Source organism: Protopterus annectens, chromosome 7.part0 (genome assembly GCF_019279795.1).
Source record: "Protopterus annectens isolate FY-2018-M chromosome 7.part0, PAN1.0, whole genome shotgun sequence".
In the NCBI taxonomy this organism is placed as follows: Eukaryota; Metazoa; Chordata; order Ceratodontiformes; family Protopteridae; genus Protopterus; species Protopterus annectens.
This window is the reverse complement of record NC_056739.1, coordinates 1,184,376,896-1,184,397,731: the sequence shown is the minus strand read 5'-3', so window position 1 is coordinate 1,184,397,731 and position 20,836 is coordinate 1,184,376,896. Positions and strand designations below refer to the sequence as shown.

Sequence of the window (20,836 nt, the reverse complement as noted above, 5' to 3'; positions counted from 1 at the left end):
AAGCAATGTCTTGCACAAAGATGGGGCTTGAACTGCTTTTTGCTAAACAGCTGCAGGATTTTTCCCAGTCAGCAATTTCTCTTCACCACTTCTAGTTGATTTTCTTTCAGGCTATCTTGTTTTCTTCTTTGCTGGCAGTCACATCTCTCAACTTTTGAGATTTGTACAGAATGTCTAGATTTTTGCCTCATATTTTTGGTCTGTTCCTCATAAAATGTAATTTTTTGGCAAATCACTGATTGAAATAAGGAAATGACACACATTTCAGTTACGGTCTTTAGATCTTTCAGTAAATGTGTGCTAACACAAAACCTGTTTTTCTAGCAAATTTCTAGGTTTATAAGAGCAATACTTAAAATCTGTCCCTATTTTGGGGCCTTTGCCCCCCCCCCCCCCATTATTTTTCATCTAGATTTCTTGTGCTAATAGTTAAGAGGTTTGGCTGACTTTCAGGCAGTGTACTTACTAACCAGTGACTGAGATATTCCTAAAAGTGACAAGAGTTTCTGGCCCTTGTCTTTCAGCTTCATTTTTCATACTGGGAGAGCTAAAGTTAAGCTGTTGATCAGTGTTCAGCCATCTTGGAAAGCCCAACAGAAATTTATTATTTTTCAATACCTTTATTGAATTATCACTTGTGACACAGGCACATTTGCATTTGTATAAAAGTAATCAAACTGTATTAAGTTTACATTTATAAACATTATACTTCCCATATATTGCTGCATCGTATAACCTAAGCAACATTACATACATTATTCAATTCCTGCCCTTTTTTAAACAAGAAATATCTTTATTAAAATATCACTTACAACACAGGCAATCACATTTATGTAAATGAAAACAAACCACACCGATAATCATAGTTGCAAGCATTTTACATCACAAACCATACTGATACACTTCTAGGTGCAGACATTATACTTCACTTATCTACCCAATCATTTTCAGTCAAACATTACATAGCTCATTTAAGTCCTGCATCTTTTAAACCTCATTCTTCCTCTGAATATGTTTCTCACAATTCACATTTTTCCTATATAGTTTGCTTCTACCCTTTTCTAAAGATCCCAATTCCAGTTGTTTGATCTCTTATCTCTGTTACTATATTCACTACTTCTAGTATACTTTGTGCTTTTTTTGGCAGCCAGCATAATTAGACACAGCAAGGCCTTACCATGTCTAGGCAATTCAGATTCTCAGTGGCTCAGGAAAATAATCTCCCTTGTCACATCATTCTGCCCACCCAGCATTTCTGACAGTGCATCCGGCAGGGAATGCTTAAAGTCTGCCAACTCACCAGAAACCTAGGGAATATGTTCCCAATTACCTCTTTCTTCCCCGTCACACCTTCAACATTTAATGTCTACTTGAGGGAAAATTCACTGGAGTCTATTTGGGGTATTTAAACATTTCCAAGCATATATCCTCAAATTGTTTCTTTGTGAATTGCTTATCCAGTCTCTTTCCAACTCTTTATAACCTCTTCTGATTGATTTGTGTAGTTATCATGCAATATTTTATAAGCTCTACTAATTATTCCTTTTTCAATGGAAGCTTCTGTTCTTGGTTCTACTAAAAACTTTACCAGTGCTGGTCTTTGGTTTAGGACCCCCGTATTTCTTTCTATTTGTGTATACTCTGCCTTCCCTATCAATGATTGATATCAATCCCTAACCTGCAGTCCAAATAAATTATTGGTGTCTTCCCATTGTATTGTCTTTCCCTGTGAAGTTATTTGCTCCCAATACTTTAGTTCCCTTGCCAGTTTTCTCCAGTAAATTCCAGCCCCCTCTTGCCTGTTGTCTGTATCCCTAATTGCAGTCATCCCTATCAGCAGAATGTCCTTTCTCCATTCTTGTGTTGGCTAAGTTCTTAGGATACTTTATGCTACTTTATATTCTGTATCATTAAAGGCTTGCATCCAAAGTCCCAGCCTCTCCTTGTTTCTTGAGCTTGCTCCAGTTTCATCATCATCCCCTTCCACTTTGAATTATAATTTTCTTCTTGTGCTATGTGTAGAAGCCTCAACTGTGTAGCTGTGAAATTCTTCTTCAAATTAAGTAATCTAAATCCACCTTGTTGTACTGGAAGAATCAGCTTATCCCACTTGACTCTTGCCATTTTCCTCTCCCAGATAAAGTCCTTCAGCTCTCCATTAATTGCTATCCACAACTTCTTTGGTTGATAAAAAATATGCCTGACCTGTCTATAAGACTAATGGAACTAAAAACATTTTAACTGCTTGTGTCTTACCATCCATATCCATATAACAAAGCTTCCATTTTCATAGTTTTTGTATTATCTTTTTTATAGTCTCTTCCCACATATCCTTAACTGCCACACCAGAATCATTTTTAATCCATACTCTTAAATACTTTTATCATGTCCCGATAAATATGGATGTTGCTGAACCAATTCATATGTGAGTACATAATTTACTTCTATTGCCTTTGTTTTAGCTTCATTCATTTTGTATCCTAAAAAGATTTGAAACTGCCTCAGAATGTTCCAGAACACTGTAATGTCTGTTTCTGGTTTTATCAGGTATAAAATAATATCATCTGCAACCAGAGCCAGCTTTTCTTGACTACCATACCAATTATATCCTTAAATTTCTGAGTCCCTTATTTTCTATTCCAGTGGTTCAGAATATAATGCAAATAACAAAGGGTTCCTCAGCTCAAACAGAAATTATCAGAGAGGACCCGACTCACTTTAATTTTCTCCACTGATCCCCCATCCTCCTTATCAGCTTTATAATTTTTTTAGTAATGCAAATGCTTCCAATTGCTCTCTCATAAAGTCCCAGCTTGCTCTGTCAAATGTTTCTCTTCATCAAGACCCACAAACAACAATGGTATTTTCTTACATTCTGTTTCCCTCTGGATCATCTATGTTTTGTTAATGCTGTCAAATGTTTGCCTCCCCTTCACAAAACCACATTGATCCATATCTATCAATTTTGGCATTATTTTTACCATTCTTTTAGCCATTATAGACACGAAAACTTCATAATCATGGTTTAGTATTGAAATAGTCCGGTAGGAAGCTGGATCTGATGGATCTTTACCCTATTTAGGTATTACAGCTACCACTGCTTTTCTTTGAGGATGTTGGTACTTCTCTTCCTCTTACAATACTGTTAAACAAAACTTTCCAGATATTTCAGTTTTTTCCCCTCCTAGCTTCCAAACTTCCACAGGAATACCATCTATTCCTGGGAACTTTCTATAGATTGGTTATACATCACAATTTTTATCTCATCTCCCCTTGTCCAAACCATTAGTAATTTAGCCTCAATTACCTCTAACCTTGGCATATTTACTTCTTCCATAAACATTTCAATTTGTTTCTTTTCTTGATTTCCATGTTTCTCTGCTTTATACAAACGTTCATATAATTTCAGAAATATTTCTAATAACTCTACAGGTTCTTCTGTTACCTTCCTTGTTATAGGTTCTCTAAGCTTGGAGATGGCCCCTTGTACTTTCTGTTGCCTGAGTTGTTGTGCTAAAAGTTTTTCTGCTCTAGGGTTATTATCAAAAGCAGTTGCTTAACAGCAATCATTCTAAACTCATGTATATTATTGACGTAATCCCTTATTTTCTTGTTAACATTTTGCAGCTGATCTTCTTGTTCTGTGAGATTCCCCCTGTTCTGTAGTACTTTCAGTCCCTCTAAATAATTTTTGTTACTTCTTAACCATGTCCCTTTCTTTTATTTCCACCCTAATTTAAGCTCCACTGTAATTTTATCCCACTCCCTAGCTATATTTTCAGAACAAATTTATATCTTCTCTAATAACTCCTGAAGAGTTCCCTTGACCCATTCTTTAAATCCGTCTTTATGTAACATCTATTTGGGAAATAACCAGTGTCTCATTTTTATTTCATTACCTTGTGTTTTTATTTTAGTTATCATTGGCACTGGATCTGTAATAGTTATTGGATGCATACCAAAACTTTCAATTAAATGCACATGTTCCTGTGAAATGCAAATTATGTCGAGCCTAGCCCAGTTTTTATATCTTGGGAAACAATATGGAGATTCAGTTCGAACTCCTACTACTGAATTCCCATCTTCTATGCCAAATATTTTCGTACATTTTTTCAAAAATCTAACCTTCTGTGTTATAATTTCCCTTCTGGCCCCCACCCATAAGTATTGTTCCCTGCTGAAAGCAGATTATTTTTCCCAGAATTTTTGTAAGCTTCATTATAGCCGTTTTAGGTGGACATGCCAGTGTAATCCTTCTCCCTTGCCAGTGACCCCTTAGTACTACAAATCTACCATTGTTATCTTTTTTATCCTCTTCTATTGCTATTGGAGCTCCTCTTACAATTAATGTAAGTACTTATCTTTTCCTTTGTTCCAGGTATTCTGCTGAAAACTGTCTTGGAAACCTTTATCAAATTCATATGTTCAGTTCTTTCCAAATTTGTCTCCTGTAGCATAGCTATTTGCACTCTACATGTTTTAATATAGTTCACTACTCTTTCTTTGTATAGTTAAGATTTAAAAATAATATAGAAAACATCATTATGTTAAAAAGTTATTCCCATCTTTCATGTGTAACAGCTTTTCTGTTAGATGCATCCATGCACTAATGTTTGGCAGGTTGATCTTTTATACAGTTTCTTGTTATATCTGATTCCACGTTACATCTTACAAAACATTTTGTTTTATTGAAAACCCTCAAAAAACACTCCAGTACACCTCTAAAACATAATACTAGCACAGAAACTATGTAAATCTTCAAACATTGAAGTTTTACTCTCCTGATAGGTGCAGTTGTCCCAGACAGACAGCCACACTCGCATACTTGGGTTAACCTAAAAGGAAGGTTATCCATGCTAAGGCACATGGTACAGCCTGCGCTTCTATTAAGCTGTCTCTCTCTTTTTTCTCATCTTTATTGCTCTTCCTGATTGGAAAAACACTTGAGTGCTTTCAGAAAAGATAATTTCCTAGCCGTTGAAAGAAAGAAGTAGTCTGTTTTTATTGCTGTTTATCAGATTGTCCCCATGGAGACATTGAGAACTAGATACAAAGTTGCTTCTACAAGCATTTATTTAGAGGAAAGCATTATTATATTCAGTGTTCCTTTTTAAAATGTTTTGCTTTCTATTTAAACTTATTATTAGATTGTCAAGGGTCTCAATCCAGTCATTTCTCTATGCAAGAATGATAGAAAGCTTCTTGTATCATGCTCTTTTAACCAGACTCTTTTTTACATTGTAGTGCCTACGTAAATAACTGAGAAAACTTTACTTTTTAGCATGCAGATGATATGATGCATAATAAAAATACTACTGTCAGGATCAAAATTTTGTGCTTGGTTATACAGTAGTTCATATGAAGTTGATTTCCCAAGTAAACTCCAACCAGAAGTGATGGTTGTGTATAATTTCAGAAAAGATTTTAGCTGTTGGATGTGTTGCTTACTTCATGTTTAAAAACATGACGAATCCTTGATGTCTGTTTCAGAAGCAAGGAAAAATAATGTTAAAGAAAAGGAAGAGTCATTGTATTTCATCACTGACTGAGATTATGGTACAGCATCATTTGATTACACCTCTGGGTTTCATTTGATTGGCAAATAAGCTTGATTTCACTTTTGGATTTGGTTTGCATGTCAAAGTCAAAAAGTCTTTAGTCATCATCTCCAGATGCAGTATTGACCCTGGTTTTCCATCTGGTATGACTTTGCAGTAGTCTCAGTTGAGTCACAAAGGATGACATTGATGGCATCTCGGCCTCTTATCATGAAGGAGGGTCTGCTTGATGTATGACACATGGCTCCAGGTGGGCAGTCCTCCATATCAAATGGTAGTAACTGTCATAAGCAAAAACAAGTAGAGTCCTTTCTATCTAAGGTTCAAAAAGTTTTTGGGAAAAATGACTTGATGTGGATGGTCATTTATTGTAGGTTGCTGCAAAGCTGCAGACTGTTGTAGTACAGCTGGAAAATGGAACACAAAGATTTGCAATATACAAAAGTAAATTCATCTACATTTTGTAATTCCAGATGGTTAGGGATAGGTGTAGCAGGCATTCTCATAGGTCTACCAATGAGAATTTCACGAGGGAAGAACTTTCTATTAGCACTTAACTGCGTTTGCATACTGAATGAAACAAAAGGTAAAGCTTCTGGCCATTTAAGGCCAGATGTTAAGTTGTCAATCTCGCCTTTATTCTTGCTGGATGTGTTCGGAGCCGATCCTCGGCTCTGACTCGGCCTTTACTAAAGCTCAAGAGCTAATTTTACTGGCTCGAGGCAACCCTGTATCCCATAATGCTAGGCGGTAACTACCCAGATCTCATTTGCCGCTTTCGCTAGCGAGGTGCTCTTTTTACCGGCTCCACAGGTCAGTAAGAAATTTAAGAAAATTTCTAGTTTTTCTCTCTTAGATTCCCACTTTTTTGTCTAAAAGGCTAGTTTTATCCTTATTACTACCCTTTTTCCCATTTAGTCCCACTGTTTAATCCCTTATCCCAAGTTATACTCCCCACCCTAGGTTAGGCCTTAGGCCTTTCCGTTTTTTTGTCAGTCCCTTCCAGGGATTCTTAGCTGTGTGTGTGGTTTTTACTAATTGTATATTCCTTGTCTGTTTGAGTGTGTGTGTGTAGATTCTAACTTTCAGAATCTTGACTTTTTTTTCGAAAGCATTATGTCGAAAGACACAAAGGTCTCAGGCTTCAAGAAGTGTGACTCGTGCTGTCAGAAGATGTCGCTGACAGATGGTCACATTTCTTGTGTTTATTGCCTGGGACCCCTGCACCTGCAGGACTCTTGTTGTGTGTGCCATGCATTCAGCCCAAGAGTCCTGCAGGAGCGCAGGAATAAGTTGATTTTGAGGGGCTTATTAAAGCCCGAAGGTTCCCCGGCTAAGTCTTTGCCGGGGAAGCCTTCGAAGCCATCCAAACTGTCGGCTCCGTGCTCTAAGCCTTCGGCTGGTGGCTCACCTTCTGCGACACGATCGGCTCCGGCTGGAGCCGATACGTCTATATCGCAGCTTCCTGCATCGGCTCCGGTTGGAGCCGATGCCTCCAAGACTCAGTCTTCACAGTCGGCTCTGGCTGGAGCCGATGTGTCTACGGCTCCATCGGCTCCACCAGTCTCGGTATCCTCCACACGTAAGAGGTCTAGATCTCCATCTCTGGAATCTATTCATTCAGCTCCGAGATCGCCTTTACTCTCGGTGCGGAGTCATCGGAGCCATTCCTCTCGGTCTTCCAGGCTTTCCGACCATGACCTTGAGAGGGTGGTCAGCAGACTGTTAGTCTCAGGCACTGGCCCAAATGCTTCATAGACAGTCTCATCAAACAGTGGCTACATCCATACAACCTACGATTCCTCCTTCGACTCTACCCCTGAGTTCAGAGACGGAGCTTCTTGGAGCCACGACCGTCGTGACGTCGGAGCCGATACCTCCCCCTTCGGTTCCTTTGTCTGCTCCGATCTCATCCATCGTGCCTTCCTTGGAGGGATCCGGGCACTTGGACTTCCTCGCTGGCTCCGAGGGGGCGAATGGCATCGGACCCTTGTCCAACCCCGTTCTCCCTTTCGGAGCATCGGCGCTGGTGAGTTCGGCCCCGACATCGGCTTCGGAGCCATCCTTGTCAGTGCCGGCTGGGGTTCCTAGTTCTTCGGAGCGGGAGCACTCTGCCCTGCCTGATAGGGGCGCCTTCGAGGTCATGAGGAGCGTACTGGCCCCAGTGCCTCCTCTACGTTCAGCTCCATCGGCTCCTCCCACTGTAGTGCCTGCTGAGGTCTCTGCCCACTCTCTCGCCTCCCGGCCGTAGAGATCCAACACCTCAGGTTTCCCCACTGGGAATATCCTCCTCTTCCGAGGCTTCTCCTGATCCGTCAGGTGATCCCCCGCATAAGAGGACATGTAAGAGGAAGCATGTGGACTCCCCTGAGTCCATCACATCTGATACTGACTTGGATGAGTCGGAAGGGTCCCCAAGGTCCCCCTCTGAGGATGTCTCCTTTTCTGACATCCTTGAAATTCCCAAACAGAGGAGGAACTGGTCTACCCTTAATCCTTCCGAGGATGAGTCAGTTTACCTAGAGGCGTTTGGTTCTTACCCTTCCACCTCCTGGGTGTCAACACCCTTCGACCCCCTTATAGAAGTGGTGGTGCGGAAGGCGTGGACGGCCCCTGATTCGATGGAACCCACCCCACGGAGGCCTTCCAAATTTATCACAGCCCCTTTGGATAAGCAATTTTTAACTAAGGGTGTCCCAGTTGATGCCATGGTGGTGGCGGCAGCCACCAAGTAGGAACTGGCTGATCCTTCAGTGCCTATCCATCTGCCTAATAAGGATTCTAGGTCTATGGATAGGTACGGCAAGCGGATGTTCTAGTTAGCGACCTTTGCCATGCGGTCGCTGAATTACTTATGCCACGTCACCCATCTTCAAAGAGATATTCTCAAAGAACTGGGTGAGGTTCTACAGGATCCATCAACTGCTGGGTCTCAGGAAAAAATCAACTCACAGCTAGGAACCCTGAATTCAATTGTCAACTCCTCCATGCGGCTTATTTCCTATGCAGCCGATGGAGCGAGTAGGGCCGCAGGCACAGGTGTGGCTTTAAGGCGTCACGCCTGGATGCGGCTTTGCAACTTCACAGACCCCTTCAAGGCGTCCTTCAGTAACTCCCCCTTTGATGGTTCAGCGTTGTTTGGACCTCAAGTGAAAGATACCTTGACCAGATGCGAACAAGATGGCAAGACTCTTTCTGCCATAGGAGTCCGTTTTTCAACCCCATCTAGACCATATCCTAAGGGTCAAAAGGGTGGAAAAATGTGGTTCCACAAATCACAAGGAGTCACGCCTGACGCAAGAGGTCAGTTTCCCCCTAGAGGCAGAGGGGGGAACAACAACAACAGATGCCGTCCAAGAGGCAGAGGGGGTCCGCAGAATCAGGGTAGCAGAGAACCTCTTTCTGACAAACCCTTCCAAGCATCCCTGAGGTGCTGCCCGACTGTCCACCTTCGGAGGCAGTTGGGGGAAGATTATCGCTGTACCCACAAGCCTGGCTCTCCCTCACTGAAGACAAATGGGTGCAGTCGATCATATCTGAGGGTTGCAAAATCCCCTTTATCCAAACCCCAACTCTACAAAAAGGGTCTCTGCCAGACATTCCACCCAGTCTAAGGGAACAAGCAGCACTAGAAATATCAAAGCTGCTAACAGAGAGCCATCCAGCAAGTCCCAGCAGACCAACTAGGATCCGGAGTCTACTCAAAGTTCTTTTTGGTACCAAAAAAAACAGGGGACTGGAGGCCAATATTGAATCTCAGCAAACTAAACAAGTTTGTAAAAAAGAACGAGGTTCCGGATGGTCACGCTACAGTCCATTCTACCCCTTCTGGGCAAGGACAATTAGATGTGCTCAGTGGATCTTCAGGATGCGTACTATCACATCAAGATACACAGGCGCTCCAGAAGGTTTCTCCGCTTCCGGCTAGGGGCCAGTCACTATCAATTCAGGGCCCTGCCCTTTGGTCCCACCACAGCCCCCCCGAGTGTTCACCAAATGCATGGCAGTGGTTACGGCTCATCTCTGAAGTCAGGGATTCCACGTTTTTCCATATCTAGACGACTGGCTCCTTACTGCCACCACCAGACATCAGCTTCTTCTGGTCAGAGATTATACCATCCAATCTTGCAAAGGGCTAGGTATCTCCATAAATTTCGAAAAGTCTGCCTTGTCGCCTTGTCAGTCTATTACCTTCATAGGTGCCACCTTGGACACCGTACAGCTCTCAGCAAAGTTAACAGAGCAGAGGGTCTTAGATATTCAAAATCATGTTCACGTTCTCCTTCAGAGCAACAGAATTCAGGCCAAGTATGTTCTGAAAGTGTTAGGTCTCATGGCGGCAGCCATCACGCTACTTCCCCTTGCCCACTTTTACATGCGGCTCCTCCAGTGGATGCTTTTCTCCCAGTGGTCCTTTCAACAGCTTCCTATGACACACAAGATTTTAATCACTCTATCTTGCAAGAAACATCTGTCTTGGTGGATGGTCTCCCCTCAAGTCCTTCAAGGCAGACCATTTATTCTCTTCCCCCCCCCCCGGTCGCCACGGTCACATCGGACGCCTCCCTGATCGGGTTGGGGGGGTGGGGCATTTTCAGGGCAGGACAGTCCATGGCAACCTTTCGAATGCCACTTGCACATAAACGTCCTGGAGATGAGAGCAGTGCTTTTAACGTTGCAAGCCCTCCAAGACTCTCTTCCCCTGGGGACTATTGCAATTCAAACGGACAATATGTCCGTAGTAATGTATATCAACAAACAGGGCGGAACCAAGTCCTATCCCCTGTGTCGAGAAGCACTCAGACTTTGGCAATGGGCGATCTCTTCTCAGCGGTTTCTGATAGCAACGCATATCCCCGGGAAGTCCAACATTATAGCGGACAAGCTGAGCAGAGCTATTCTCATGCCCCACGAGTGGTCTCTCAAGCAATCTGTGACAGAGGAAATTTTTCGGAAGTGGGGGTTTCCTTGCTGCGACCTTTTTGCAACACCACAAAACAGCAAGTGCCTCGACTTCTTCACTCTTCCCCCTTCCAGGCCATCCCCTCAGAGACGCTCTAGTCCACGATTGGTCTTGGGGACTTCTATACACCTTTCCCCCCTTCCCATTAATCACACAGATAATTCAGAAAGCTACCGCCTTGAGAGCCAAGATGATTCTCATTGCCCCTTATTGGCCTCGACAGATATGGTTCCCGTTCCTGCATCGTTATCTTTTGGAGCAGCCTTGGCATCTGGATCCAGTGCCAGATCTTTTGGCCCATCAGTCAGGGCAGCTGCACCAATCCCTCCAATCTCTCCACCTCACAGCTTGGTTGCTCCACTTCCGTCCCTAGCCAGGCTTCCCATGATCTCAAATTCTGTCCGTGATATTATCGTAGCTTCCCTTAAGTCTTCCACCAGAAGGATCTATGCTAGTAAATGGCAGCGTTTTTCCTTCTGGGCAAGGGCTAGGAATATAGATCCCTTCACTGCTCCAATACACTCAGTTTTAGATTTCCTAGCTGAAATTTTTCATTCAGGATCTTCATCCTCCACAGTAAAAGTTCAGTTAGCAGCCATTTCAAATTTTCACATAGGCCTGTCGGACTCCAGCATCATGTCCCATAAGCTTTGCAAAGCATTCCTCAGAGGTATCTTTTTACCCAAGCCCCCAATCAAAGAACCCCCACCACAGTGGGATTTAAACTTAGTTTTAACATCCTTGATTCTCCCTCCCTTTGAACCTGCGGCTTCCTGTTCTTTGAGGTTACTTTCCTGGAAGACGCTCTTCCTAGTCGCCATTACATCTGCTAGGAGAGTATCTGAACTTCATGCCCTTTGCATTAGTCCTCCTTATTTAGTTTTCCACAAAGACAGAGTTTCTCTTAGAACTAACCCATCTTTTTTACCCAAGGTGGCTTCCCAGACAAATTTAAATCAATCTATTGATCTTCCAGTTTTCTTCCCTAATCATTCAAACAGGGCGGAGCAAAAACTGCATTGCCTGGACGTTCATCGTCGGCTCCGCTACTATCTGGACAGAACTAAACAAATCAGGCAATCTGATCATCTCTTTTTATCTTATGCAGAAAGTAAAAAGGGCCTTCCAGTATCCAAAGTAACCCTGTCTAGATGGCCGTCTTCCGTGATTACCTGTATTTATCAACTCAGAGGTAAAGAATTGCCTTCTAGGCCAAGAGCCCATTTAACCAGAGCATTGGCTACATCAACAGCCTTTCAAGCTAGATTACCAATAGACACTATCTGTGCAGCAGCCACATGGGCCTCTCTTCATACCTTCGTTACACATTACAAATTGGACATGGCCTCCAGAAACAGGGCAAATTTTGGTTCCACCGTTCTCAAGAGTCTGTTCCAATGAGCCACCCAGGATGAAGGTGCTAGGGACGCGGTCCCATCCAGCAAGAATGAAGGCGAGATTGACAACTTAACATTGAGAAGTCATGTACCTACCATAACATTCCATGTTAGTTGTCTTCTCTCGCCTTCTTTCTTGCGTCCCGCCCACCATCCCCCTAGCCTGGACAGACCGAAAGGATTTCCCCTTCTTCTGAGGGGCCTTACCTTGCACTATTTTAAGTTCAAACAGGTTGCCCTGGGGTAACTACTGCTTCAGATAGTGACATTTGGGGAGTTTCTCCTTTCTCCTTCTCCTCCTGAGTTGGGAGACAAAATTGGCTATTTTTTTTCAGCTACCAATCGAGATCTGGGTAGTTACCGCCTAGCATTATGGGGTATATGGTTGTCTCGAGCCGGTAAAATTAGCTCTCGAGCTTTAGTATAGGCCGAGTCGGAGCCAAGGATCAGCTCCGAACCCATCCAGCAAGAAAGAAGGTGAGAGAAGACAACTAACATGGAACATTATGGTAGGTACATAACTTCTCATTTCTTCACATAACTTAGCAAGAAAAGTCTTTATAGTCTGATTTGTCTGCTCTACAATTCCTGAACCTTGTAGCCTATATGGAAATTGTATTGCATTTTGATATTCACTGTTTTACTGATCTGATGTATCAATTGACTAGTAAACTGAGTTCCCTGATCTGGCTAGATAAAACAAGGAACACCAGCTTTTGGGAAAAAATTCTGTTGGCTATCGTATCATCATTTCTTGTACATCTGTGCCTCAACCTGTCCGGAATAACGCATCATTCACAACAAGGATGTATGTCAGCTTTTGTACTTGTGGGAATTCATTAAAGTCCCACTGAATGGTGCAAAATGGTCCACATTGCTTTTTCAAGGTTTGCTTGAATGCAGGTACAGTCTTGGAAACCTTATGTTCTAAATAAATCACACATCTGTTAACAAAATGTTGAACCCCTTTTGAAAGAGGAGGGACATGCCATTTATTTGGCATTTTTACCCAAAAGAGAAGGTAAGTGGCAAGCTTTAACCAAATGTGTTAGAAAAGTTTGTGGGGCTACCAGCTACCCATCTGGGTGATGCCACAAAAAGTCCAAAAATGGCTGCAGCCGTTATGGTTCCATGTCACCTATTCAGAATCCTCAATATGATTCTGGAAAGATAATTCCTGTAAAGAAGATTGTTGGTCTCCTCCTAGAGTTGCTGCAAAAGTGAAACCTGAACAAGATAGGATATTGCAGCTTGTCTTGCTGTCATATCTGCAGAAATGTTACCTCTAGAGATATAAGAATTGTCATTTTTGTGTGGCACATTTGACCATAGCTAGTTCCTTTTGTAACAGTAATGCATTCAATATTTCATGAACAAAAAAGCAGCATTATTAAAAAAAGTCCTTGTTGGTCAAATACCTGTTGTCTCCAGAGTGTCCAAAAATCATGAACTACTTCACAAGTACCGTGTGAGTCTGTAAAAATATAATCAATATGTCTTTGACAATTTTACTGGCTTCAGTAATAGCCACAAGTTCAGCTATTTAAGCAGACATATTTCCATTTAATTGGCCGGTAATAAGATTCTGTCATAAGTACGAATGGAAAAGAGTGCTACAGTACATCTTTTCTTTGAACACAGCAACTGTTGAAAAATGAATTCTGGATTCTGCAATGGAACATCTTTTAAATCTAGCATAGGAGGAAACACAGAATTCACAACAACATAACAGTTATTTGATTCTTCTTCGTCCAGTGTACAGATTAAAGATGCATGGTTAAGTGGTGGACATCGAACAATCTGTAAAGAAGGCAAGTGTAGACATTGCATATTTACATAATCATGTTGCAGATAAGTATTGTGTTTTATTCTTTAGTAACAAGTGCCATTACAGAATGCAGAAATGCCATGTAGGTCATGTGCCTGAGAGTTAGAGCAGCTGCCATTTCTACTGAGAGTGCTATTGTGGCCACTGCTCTAAGGCAGTGGGAGAGGGCTGCTGCTACAGGATCAAGATGTGTGCTGAAATAAGCAATAGTTTGAAAACCCTCAAACATTACATAATAATTCTAATACTACTTTATTTCCTTTACACCAAAACAAGAAACATGTTTTTGATTAGTATGGTAATCCAAGTGCAAGAGGATTCAAAAAGAAAGCTTTTTATTTTAGTTGAACAAAAGCTTGTTTGTGGCAGTCCTGCCAGGGTAAAGGTTCATGGGGTATCTTTCTTTAATAAGACTAGTAAGGGTTTCACTACTTATGCAAAATTAGAAATTCATTGTCGGCAGTAACCTGTCAGTCCCAGAAAGACTTGCAACTGTTTTAATGTACTAGGGTCTGGTGCACCTTGTATCACAGCAATACGTGAAGGTAAGATTTGTCTGGAAATTTCTGAAATAGGATGTCCCAAGTATTGATTGTGTGATTTCCATAACTGCAGTTTATCCTTGTTAACTCTGAACCCCAGTTCTGCTGGCTTGGTTAGAAGGAAAATCGTGTCTTGTTTGCAGTTGTTAAGGGTTTTGGAAGCTAAAAATAAATTATGTACATATTGAATTAGAGTAGATCCACATGAAAATTTAATTTTATCTAGCTGTTTCTTCATTCCCCTGGAGAAAAGGGTAGGTGAATCAACTTATCTTTATGGCAATCTAATATAAGTGTACTGTTGCCCTTTGTATGTAAATGCAAACAAATACTTGCTGTCAGGATATAAATGGATAGTTAAGAAAGTGGGAGAAATGTCATTGAGAAGGTTATGTTGCCTGACGGGATAGAACTCAGTAATGTGACAGAGTTAGGAACTACAGGAAAGGTTGACATTAGTACTGTATTAGTTGCTTGCAAATCTTGCACAAACCTGTAAGTACTCTTTCTTGGTTTCGTATCTGGTAAAATGTGGGTATTACATGGATTAAGAGTTGGGGCTGTTATGTCTTGTAGTTTGTCAGAAATGACAGGTTCGATCCATGTCTTTGATTCAGCTGACACAGGATAATTGGACTACCATAGGCAGGAGCTCACAGGTTTTCAAAGTTATTTATTTGCATAGATTCTTCATCTTTTATAATCCCTACTTCATTTTCATAGGTAGTCCAGAGCTGTGGAGAGATTACTCCTAATTCTTTCAAATCAGCAGTTTTAAACACCTTTATTGAATAATCAGTTGTGAATTATGCAAATTCACATTTATATAAAAGTAATCAAACTGTATTAAAATAAAATTAAACATTATGCTTCACATATATTGCTATATATCATATAGCCTAAGCAACATTACACAAATTATTCAGTTCTTGCCGCTTTCTTTAAATAAGAAACATCTTTATTAAACCATCACTTATGACATAAGCAATTTATATATATATATATATATATATATATATATATATATATATATATATATAAACAAACCACACCGGCACAATCCTAGTTGCAAGCATTTTACATCACAAATCATATTGACACACTCCCAGTTGCCAAAATTATACATCACTTATAATCTACCCAATTGTTTTCAGTTAAACATTACATAGTTCATTTAAGCCCTGCCTTTTTTTAAAGTTCATTCCTCCCCGTATGTATTGTTCCCACAATTCCCATTTTTCCTGTGTAGTTTGCTCCTACCTTTTTCTAAAGATCTCAGTTCCAACTTGTTTTATCTCTGTTACTATGTTCAGTACTTCTAATATAGTTGGTTTAGATATTGATTTCCATTTTTTAGTAATTACTTTTTTTGGTGGCCACCATAATTAGAGACAGCAAGGCCTTACCATGTCTAGGCAATTCCAACTCTGTATTCATAGCTCAGAAAAGTCATCTCCCTCATCACATCAATCTGCCCATCCAGCATCTTTGACAGTGCATCCCGCAGGGAATCCTTAGTTTGCCAACTCACTGCACTCCCAGCAAACATGTTCCCAATTGTCTCTTTCTTCCCCATCACACCTCCAACATTTTCTGTCTACCTGAGGAAAAATACTCTGGAGTCTACTTTGGGTATAAAAATATCTATGTAAACATTTCCAAGCAAAAATCTAAATCTTCTATATTTTGTTGCATATTTGGGAGACATACATATATCCTCCCATTATTTTTTTTTGTGAATTGCTTATCCATTCTCTCTTCCCAAGCCTTTCCAATCTCCTCTGATTGATTCTTGTAGTTATCATGCAATCTTTTATATGCTCTACTAATTATTCCCTTTCTAATGGCAGCTTCTGTTCTAGATTCTACTATAAACTCTACCAGTGCTGGTCTTTCATTTAGGACACCCTTATTTCTTTCTTTTTGCCAATACTCTGATATCAATCCTTGATAGGGAAAGCATTTATCTGACCTGCAGTCCAAATAAATTCTTGGCATCTCCCATTCTGTCATCTTTCTCTCTCTAGTTATTTGCTCCTAATACCTTGATTCCTTTCTCAGTTTTCTCCAGTAAATTCCAGGCCCTCTTGCCTATTGTCTATATCCCTAATAGCAGTCATCCCTCTCGGCAGAATCTCCTTTCTCTAGTCACATGTTGGCCTAGTTCTTAGAATACTTTCTGCTACTTTATGCATATACTTTGTATGATTATTGTTCTCCTTAAAGGCCTGCAACCAAACTCCCAGTCTCTCCTTGTTTCGTGAGCTTCCCCCCTGTTTTAACATAATCCCTTTCCACTGTGAATTATAGTTTTCTGCTTGTACTATATATAGAGCCTTAACTGGGTAGCTCTGAAATACCCATTCAAATTGGGTAATCCCAGTCCATCCTGTTCTACTGGAAGAATCAGATTATCCCACTTGACTCTTGCCATCTTCCCCTCCCAGATAAAGTCCTTCTTCTGTGCTTTATTAATTGCTATCCACAACTTCTCCTCTGGTTGATAAAAATATATCTGACCTGTGTGTAAGACTAAAGTAGCTAAAAACAATTTGACTGCTTGTATCTTGCTATCTATATTCATATAACAAAGCTTCCATTTTCTCACTTTTTGCATTATCTTTTGTTTAGTCTCTTCCCACATATCTTTAGCTGCCACACCATAATCATTTTTAATCCATATTCCTAAATACATAATTTTATCATGTCCCCATAAATAAGGATATTGTTGAACCAATTTGTGTGTGGGTACAAAATTTACCACCATTGCCTTTGTTTTAGCTTCATTAATTTTGTGTCCCGAAAAAATTTAAACAGTCTCAAAAAATGTCCCACAACACTGTAATGTCTTTCTGATTTTGTCAGGTGTAACATAATATCTGCAAATACAGCCAACTTTTCTTGACTACCATACCAATTATATCTTTGAATTTTTGAGTCCCTTATTTCTTTGCCAATGGTTCTAAATATAATGCAAATAACAAAGGGGAAAGAGGACACCCCTGCCTAGTTCCTTTGTTCAAACAGAAATTTGTCTGAAGTCTGTTTTGATATCAAAACATCAGAAAAGGGCACCCTCATCTGTAGAGATATTACTTGAATACAATCCTAAGGGTTCATTTGGGATATCAAAAGAAAACACCATCTGGTATACAATAAACAGTACACCTCAATTTACATAATAAATCTCCACCTAAAAGATTTCAAGGGGCTGCATTTCCTACAATAAAAGCATGTTGTCCTTATAGCAGACCAATTTTAATAGGAACATGTTTGGTTTCTGTGGCTCTGCTCGACTGGGGCACAGGAAAATAATTTTCTTGGGTGGTGAAAGCCAGGGTACCTTTTTGGCTAGGCTTATATAGGCCCTAGGGCTAATAGCCTAGCACCTACCTATGAACCTATGACAATCTAAAGGAACTCTGGACACTTCCACTCCACTGACTGTTTTGGTGGAAAGTGGGAGATGTTCAGCATTTCCTGAAGTAATCCTAAATCTAGTTCCTCCTGTGTCAATGAAAAAAGGGAGAGATGAATTTTGCACTGTGACATTGTCAAAAGGACATTCTTGGTCAACTGGTACTAAAGGAAATAGTTGTGGTTCCCATTCTTGGCTGTCCTAGTGAGTTTGCTTCTACCCTGTTGGCCGCCTAGTACTACTCCACACAAGAAGATGTCTTTCTGTTTGCTTTGGCACTTGGGCATTTAGCAAATTTGCTTGTTGTAGAGAAATGAACATTCAGTTGTGGTCAGCATGGACACAGGCAAAATGAAACCGTTAAACGCGGTTCACCTGGTGGCGGTATTGGGGCTTGAGGTTGGAAGAATTTAAATCTACCTCTTTCTCTGTGATTCCTTCTTCCCCTTCCCAGTCCCCGTAAGTTGGTACCCAACTGTAAAAACTGAACATCTACTTTTTCTTGGAATATGTTATCTGCTACATACTGTGCTTGATTAACAATTTCATGAATGCCTAAAGTTGGCCACTTTAAACAAACCTTTTTGATTTGTTCTCGATTTAGTAGTAATAAGCCTTCTATGAAAGCAGCTGACAGTATGCTAGCTGCTGCTCTTTCCACAGGTTCCGGATTTCCAGAAAAGGCTTTAAATGTGTCTGTCATGTGTTGTAAATGTGCGTCAATAGATTCATATTCTTTCTATACAGTGGCTTTATTTCTTGCCCAATGTGGTGGTTGGGGGTCATGCTGTAGTAATAGCTTTTAATAATAACTTATTCTTAGTGGCAAGAAATCTATCATCTGTGTGCTTTGGAATATTATCACCTATATTTGATTTTTCCAGTATTTTCTTAAAAATTTCAGCGGGTGTTAAGGCTTTCGTATCTACTCTTAAGTCTTCAGTAGTTGGATTTTGTAGTTACACATGTTCTGGCAAAGTTTTGGCATATTTAGCAGTGTGTGTTTGAATGGGAGTCTGCAATAGTTTGAAATTCCACTGCAGTCCACTGGTGTACTGACCTTATGGTAGGTTTGGCTTAAATGTCCCAAGTCATTGCAAGATTACATACCTCTCTCAAGGGGTGTATTTGTGCATCATTGGAAGAATCAGAATCTTTTTCTTCCTTTGCATTTCATTTAAAAGATGGAGTCCGCCGATATTTGTCTCCATTAGTAACAACTGGAACTGTGTAGTCAGTTGTTTAACTTTCTTTAAGGGATTAGTTTTTGTGGAGTGCTTTCATTAGTCAGTCTGTAGTTTTCCTGCATGCTTTGTACTAGCTCCATATTTGTGTTTGATATAATTGTTTTTTTTTATTACCTGTTTGCATTAACATTTGATCTGAAGGCATTATGGCTGATGGTGGTTGTCTCTGCTGTCTAAATCTAGTATTATTTATTGAATCATGGGGATAGGTAGAAGGTACTGTAAGTAACTTGTGCTGTATCTGGGGGAGTAGCAGGTGTTTCGGTGAGATATGCCTCCACCTGACCTCTTGGATTGAGAGAACTATCACCTTCCTAAGAAGCAGGTTGAGTATAAGGTGGGAGCGGGTCAAAAGGAATCAAGGGCCAATCGTCTTCTGAGGATTCTGGCTGTGAAACTACTGATTTCTCCAATTATCGATACATACACCAGGAATGTGATTTTTTTTTTATCTGTGCATTTTTGTAATGAATTTACTGTTCTGTTTGTTGCCTATAGCTGTGACTTTAATCTAGCTCAATTATATTTTAGACTTCTGACTACAGATTCCTTTGCCTTATATTTAGCTTCTTGCCAGTCATTAAAAGCTGGCCAACAAGAGACTGGTCCCTTGTTACCTTTTATTTTTAAGATTTTCTAGAATTGTCTTATAAGTTCCTGTTTCCGGAAATTGTAAAGCACTGTCATGTTTAGTGAGCTCAGATCGTAATTAAGTGTCACAGCTGTCTTTGCTATACTTATTAAACATATGCCTGGCTGGAGACCCATACTCCAGTTCTTTTAAAATACCTGCATTAATGCCTGTTATAAACTCCTACTCATACCCGAGAGAGAGAGATATGCAACTGTAATTAGAAATCCACTATCATACTAGTAAGGTGCTATTTTTTGTTTTGGTCAGAACCCAGATTCATTCATGAGAAGAATATACTCTCTGACAAGGATACTATGTTCTTGTTATTTCTTGATTGGAACTTTGATGCACACAGTTAAAGAAACTTCTATTATTAGTTCAGTTGATTAATTTTACATAAGTTTCCCAGATTCATACAAATTATCCAGTCACATACAATTATATCTAGTGTAGAGATCATTATTAAAGCTTACCTGTAGAGACTACAAACTCTGCTGGAGGTTAGAGAGATAAAATTATGTACTGCCTGACAGAAAACCTGTCACAGTGGGCCCAGTGATAGTTTCTCATGCAGCAGCACACAAACATCTCGAAGACTCTCACAACACAGTTTGGCAGAAAATAATCCCCTTTATTGTGGGATTTATTGTAAAGCATAAATATGTATTGTTTCTGATTAAATGCAACATTGTTATAACAAAATAACAGCCACTAACCAATTATAAATGAACACCAAAGTATTAATTATGCTAAGATCTCCTGACTCTCTGTGCCTTTCCGTATTAGGCACAAGTTCTGAATTCCAAAAAAAGAACCTTCTACAGTTGCCATTTTGGCACTTTTTGGTTGGCGGGAAATAAACCATCAGAAGCAGACTAAAACAATCGGAAATCCATCTTGAAATGAAAACACAATTAAAATGGAATCACTAACATTTTTCTTTCCTTAGAAGGAATTTATTTGATTTTGGCTGAAATTGCTGTAGCAGTTTCACCCACAAATTGGCATACCTGGGGCATGGTCTATCTGACTTCAGATCTTGTGGAATCTCATTCAGAAATGCTGGAGCCCAGATGTGACCACAGAATATTACTAACCAGATTCAGAAACATACACCGAGATGCACCAAAACATCTAGCTGTATGCACAGAGGTGAGTTTAAGTGCCTTACCACCTGAGGTGCTTCAATATCTTTTGCCCTATCTGGAGGTCTAGAGCATGAATTCCTATACTCTCTAAATTTCTGAGA

General features: G+C 40.4%; 1 protein-coding gene across 4 annotated transcripts in view; it reads left to right on the top strand.

Moving 5' to 3' along the window:
• Window positions 1-20,836, top strand: part of TM6SF1 (transmembrane 6 superfamily member 1) — a 1,348,214-nt gene that overhangs the window by 538,053 nt on the left and 789,325 nt on the right. The gene's annotated exons all lie outside the window — the stretch shown is intronic.